Source organism: Neoarius graeffei, chromosome 8 (genome assembly GCF_027579695.1).
Source record: "Neoarius graeffei isolate fNeoGra1 chromosome 8, fNeoGra1.pri, whole genome shotgun sequence".
In the NCBI taxonomy this organism is placed as follows: domain Eukaryota; kingdom Metazoa; phylum Chordata; class Actinopteri; order Siluriformes; family Ariidae; genus Neoarius; species Neoarius graeffei.
Window position 1 is genome coordinate 3382106 of NC_083576.1, and position 6629 is coordinate 3388734.

Sequence of the window (6629 nt, forward strand, 5' to 3'; positions counted from 1 at the left end):
ATACTCACACTATCGCAAACTACACTCATATCACCACTACACTCGTGAGGACAGAGTATACTCAACACCACAGACCATACTCGCAACGTTGAATACTTTATATGATCATCACCAGACTACACCTGCGATACCAGACTGTACTCCCAACATCACTGACTGAACTCATGGGATTACTAACCATACTCACAATATCACCGACTGTACTCACAACATCACAGACTCCACTCATGATTTCACCGACTACACTCCTGATAGTGCAGACTCCAGTTAACATCACAGACTACACTCACGATACTGCTGACTATACTCCAGATATCACAGACTACACTCACAATACCACACACTGCATTTACGATAGTGGAGACCATACTCACACCACTGACTACACTCACGATATCGCGGACTATACTCACAATACCACACACTACACCTGCAATATAAATCACCGACTATACACACACACACACACACACACAGAATACTGCAGACTATACTCACATCACTGACTGCACTCACTATACTGCAGATTATACTCCTAATGTATCACTAAACTATACTCACAATACCACAGCCTTTACTTGCAACATCACATACTATGCTCATGATACTGCTTACTATACTCCAGATATCACTCACAATATCACACACTATACCCGCAATATCATGGACTACAGTATACTAAGAAAAAAAAAAAAATCACTTAACTTCACCCTAAATATCACAGATTATACTCACAATAATCACTGACTACTAATTACTCACCATATTGCTGACTATACTCCAGATATCACAGACTACACTCAATACCACACACTGCATTTATGATAGCGGAGACCATACTCACAACACTGACTACACTCACGATATCGCGGACTATACTCACAATACCACACACTACACCTGCAATATAAATCACCGACTATACACACACACACACACACACACACACACACACAGAATACTGCAGACTATACTCACATCACTGACTGCACTCACTATACTGCAGATTATACTCCTAATGTGTCACTAAACTATACTCACAATACCACAGCCTTTACTTGCAACATCACATACTATACTCATGATACTGCTGACTATACTCCAGATATCACTCACAATATCACACACACTATACCCGCAATATCGCGGACTACAGTATACTAAGAAAAAAAAAAAACACTTAACTTTACCCAAAATATCACAGATTATACTCACAATAATCACCGACTACTAATTACTCACCATATTGCTGATTATACTACAGACATCACAGACAGTAATCAAAATATTAAAGACTACACTCACAATACTACATACACACACACAATATGATCAACTATACTCCAGGTATTGCAAACTATAAAATCACATCAAACAATAAACTCATGATACTCAAGAGTAGATCAACAATCAAATGACAATACACTCACTGGCCACTTTATTAGGAACACCCAGCTGCTGTTTGATGCAGTTCTCTAATCAGCAGCACAATGCATCAAATAAAATCACGCAGATTCAAATCAAGAGCTTCAGTTAATGTTTACAATGTTCAAACATCAGAATGGGAAAATTTGTGATCACACAGTGAAGTGTGACTTTCTTTCACTGCGTGTTGGCACGGGTGTTGGTTTGAGCCAGATGGACTGGTTTGAGTATTTCATACAACAATCTTGAGAGTTTACACAGAATGGTGCTGGGGGAGAAGAGAAGAGAAGAACCCACACATTGAGTGCGTGAGCGAGCAACAGTTCTGGGGGGGGGGGACGCCTCGTTGATGAGACAGGGTCAGAGGAAAATGGACAGATTTGAGGTGGTTTGAGCTTGTTTGCCAGGATGGATATAGTAACTCAAATCAATCACTCTTTACAACTGTGGTGAGCAGAAAAGCATCTCAGCATGCAACAGAAGGAGAACACCACATTGGGTTCCACTCCTGCAGCCAAGCACAAATAGCCAGTGAGTGTCTTTCTCAGACTACACCACACCACACTCGCAGATCAGTCTCACTCTCAGAAAACCACAGTACGCAAAATCCTCGGATCATTCCACCTGGTAGAGCTGGTTAGTCATTTCCAAACTCTCCTGGACCCTGATTATGAACACACACATGTGCACACACACCCAGAGCAGTGGGCAGCCACACCAGAGCGCCCGGGGAGCAGTCAGGGGTTCGGTACCTCGCTCAAGGGCATTTCAGCCCATGGCTGCCCCACGTCAACCTAACTGCATGTCAGGGAGAACATCCAAAACTCCACACAGAAAGGCCCTCGCCAGCCACTGGGCTTGAACCCGGAACCTTCTTGCTGTGAGGCAATAGTGCTAACCACTACACCACCGTACCACCCTGCAATGTGATATTCAAATCAAATCAATATATTTTTCCCCCCTGGTCTACTGATCTAACAGCTGAACCCATCCCCCAGGCACTGTGTTCATACCTGAACAGGTAACAGAATGCACATACCACACATTCCTGTGCATCTCCAGGAACACAGTGGAGGCTTCAGACTTCCATGCAAACAAGCAACCATACGTTCAACAACAACAAAACATATTCACACAATTATTCGGCACAACCACGCAGGCTACCATGGCATGATATCCAGTTCATTCAGGGGTTTTAATGTCATCTGCATTTATACTAATAAACATCTGCATTCACACTAATAAACACATCTGCATTTACACTAATAAACACATCTGCATTTACACTAATAAACACATCTGCATTTACACTAATAAACACATCTGCCCTACAGTTATTAAGCCACAGCTGTGTGCGCATTCCTAGTTCCTCAAAATAACAAGCGACATAAACACGCCATAACCGCTTATTACCTGATCTGTGTACAAAAATAAAGCACTGAATATTTCCAATCTTGTGAATAAAATCCGAAATGATCCTGTGCGCTTGTTTCCTCTGAACTGCTGCGGTCCGGATGGTGAGAAGTTCTGCGTGGAGAAGAGAAGAGAAGCTCGAGCTCTGGAAGCAGGAAGCAAAATACACTTCAGGCAACATTCATACTAACACACACACACACACACCCGGGCTGTGCTTCAACACATGCATACTACCATACCAAGTAGTACACTAAACTCCCCTGAGCTGCAGCAACCCGAGGTGTTTGAGTGCTTCAGACCGAGCGGATGACGCACACTACTGCACTCAGCAGGCTGTGAAAAGCCTCCTCAGCCCTGTGGCCTTAAATGGAAGAGGACTGGGTTCTCCATTAAAGGGCCATGAATGCACACTACATCATTCTAATTCCATTTCAGAAACATACATTTTATTTCTGAAAGTGTTTTCTTGTACCTGATTCCAATGCGCATGCGCAGTCAACAAAGCAGTTAGAATAGAATAGAATAGAATAGAATAGAATAGAATAGAATAGAATGCCTTTATTGTCACTATACCCATGCACAATGAGATTAACTCCAATAACAGTGCAAACAGCGTGTAGAGAGAGAGAAAAAGAAGGTGAGGGTGTAATGGGTGTAAGGTGCACAGTCCTGAAGCGTATGTGTTGTGTTTCACAATATGGAGTGAAGTATTGCACATTATAAAGTTGCACAGAGACAGTCACATTATAAAATAAAATATTGCACAATTCTGAAGTATTGCACAGAGGGGTTAGACTATAAAGTCAGAGCATATTCGAGTTCAGGGCGGTTATGGCTTTTGGAAAGAAGCTGCTTTTGAATCTATTTGTTTTTGTCCTGATGAACCTGTAGCGGCTCCCTGAGGGCAACAGGTCAAACAGATCAAAGCCAGGGTGGGAGCTGTCCTTGATAATGTTCTTAGCTCTGCTAAGGCAGCAGGAGGTGTACAGTAAATGTCCATCAGGGAGGGGAGAGAGATTGTGTGATTATTATTATTATTATTATTATTATCCATCCATTATCTGGAGCCGCTTATCCTGTTCTACGGGTGAGCTGGATCCTATCCCAGCTGACTATGGGTGAGAGGCAGGGTTCACCCTGGACAAGTCACCAGATCATCACAGGGCTAACACACAACCATTCACACCTACGGTCAATTTAGAGCCACCAGTTATCCTAACCTGCATGTTTTGGGGGGTAGCACAGTAGTGTAGTGGTTAGTGCTGTCACCTCATAGCAACAAGGTTTGAGACCAGCGGGCGGCGAGGAGCCTTTCTGTGTAGAGTTTGCATGTTTCCCCCACAGTCCAAAGACATGCAGGTTAGGATAATTGGCTCTAAATTCACCGTATGTGTGAATGTGAGTGTGAATGGTTGTGTGTCTATGTGTCACTCTGTGATGACCTGGTGACTTGTCCAGGGTGAACCCCGCCTCTCACCAGAGTCAGCTGGGATAGGATGCAGCTTGCCTGCAACCCTGCAGAACAAGATAAGCAACTACAGATAATGGATGCATGTCTTTGGACTGTGGGGAAAACCGGAGCAGCCGGAGGAAACCCACGCAGACACAGGGAGAACATGCAAACTCCACACAGAAAGGCCCTCGCCGGCTACTGGGCTCAAACCCAGAACCTTCTTGTTGTGAAGCAACAGTGCTAAACACTGTGCTGCCCAATTATCATTATTATTAGTAATAATAATATTCTAATAACTCAAACTGGTATATTTTGTATTTGCAATAATAACAACTTGTCATGATCGATGTTTGTTTGTAAACAGGTAGTTAGTGTGTATACCAAATATAGATCCATAGGCTACTAATAAAAAAATACAAAATAAAAAAAAAAGGAAATTAAAAATGCAAATCGGAGCTGGCACCAGTCTGCGAGCAGTACATCAGTACCGGGTTTTTGTGTGAAAGGGTTAAAGTGTAAAGTGCTTCAGTTAAAAAAAAAAAACATTTAAAGATATTATTTATGGGGCGGCATGGGGGTGTAGTGGTTAGCGCTGTCACCTCACAGCAAGAAGGTCCGGGTTCGAGCCCCGGGGCCGGCGAGGGCCTTTCTGTGCGGAGTTTGCATGTTCTCCCCGTGTCCGCGTGGGTTTCCTCCGGGTGCTCCGGTTTCCCCCACAGTCCAAAGACATGCAGGTTAGGTTAACTGGTGACTCTAAATTGAGCGTAGGTGTGAATGTGAGTGTGAATGGTTGTCTGTGTCTATGTGTCAGCCCTGTGATGACCTGGCGACTTGTCCAGGGTGTACCCCGCCTTTCGCCTGTAGTCAGCTGGGATAGGATCCAGCTTGCCTGCGACCCTGTAGAACAGGATAAAGCGGCTACAGATAATGAGATGAGATGAGACAACAGGACTGGGGGCGTGTCACTGTCAGGTGGTAGCTGGAGATCTCAGGAAATCAGGACAGAAAAAGTGACTCTGTGTCATCTGTAGTTATAGTGAACTTCAAATATACAGTTAGGTCCATAAATATTTGGACAGAGACATTTTTTTTCTAATTTTGGTTCTGTACATTACCACAATGAATTTTGAACAAAACAATTCAGATGCAGTTGAAGTTCAGACTTTCAGCTTTAATTCACTGGGTTGAACAAAATGATTGCATAAAAATGTGAGGAACTAAAGCATTTTTAAACACAATCTCTTCATTTCAGGGGATCAAAAGTAATTGGACAAATTAAATAATTGTAAATAAAATGTTCATTTCTAATACTTGGTTGAAAACCCTTTGTTGGCAATGACTGCCTGAAGTCTTGAACTCATGGACATCACCAGACGCTGTGTTTCCTCCTTTTTAATGCTCTGCCAGGCCTTTACTGCAGCGGTTTTCAGTTGCTGTTTGTTTGTGGGCCTTTCTGTCTGAAGTTTAGTCTTTAACAGGTGAAATGCTGCTCAATTGGGTTGAGATCAGGTGACTGACTTGGCCATTCAAGAATATTCCACTTCTTGCTTTAATAAACTCCTGGGTTGCTTTGGCTTTATGTTTTGGGTCATTGTCCATCTGTATTATGAAACGCCGACCAATCAGTTTGGCTGGATTTGAGCACACAGTATGTCTCTGAATACCTCAGAATTCATCCGGCTGCTTCTGTCCTGTGTCACATCATCAATAAACACTAGTGACCCAGTGCCACTGGCAGCCATGCATGCCCAAGCCATCACACTGCCTCCGCCATGTTTTACAGATGATGTGGTATGCTTTGGATCATGAGCTGTACCACGCCTTCGCCATACTTTTTTCTTTCCATCATTCTGGTAGAGGTTGATCTTGGTTTCATCTGTCCAAAGAATGTTCTTCCAGAACTGTGCTGGCTTTTTTAGATGCTTTTTTGGCAAAGTCCAATCTAGCCTTTTTATTCTTGAGGCTTATGAGTGGCTTGCACCGTACAGCTAACCCTCTGTATTTACTTTCATGCAGTCTTCTCTTTATGGTAGATTTGGATATTGATACGCCTACCTCCTGGAGAGTGTTGTTCACTTGGTTGGTTGTTGTGAAGGGGTTTCTCTTCACCATGGAAATTATTCTGCGATCATCTACCACTGTTGTCATCTGTGAGTGTCCAGGTCTTTTTGCATTGATGAGTTCACCAGTGCTTTCTTTCTTTCTTTCTTTCTTTCTTTCTTTCTCAGGATGTACCAAACTGTAGATTTTGCCACTCCTAATATTGTAGCAATTTCTCGGATGGGTTTTTTCTGTTTTCGCAGCTTAAGGATGGCTTGTTTCACCTGCATGGAGA

At 43.0% G+C, this 6629-nt stretch overlaps 1 protein-coding gene across 1 annotated transcript in view; it reads right to left on the reverse strand.

The window, feature by feature from the left end:
- Positions 1-6629, reverse strand: part of si:ch211-203d1.3 (protein phosphatase Slingshot homolog 3) — a 39529-nt gene that overhangs the window by 24714 nt on the left and 8186 nt on the right. The gene's annotated exons all lie outside the window — the stretch shown is intronic.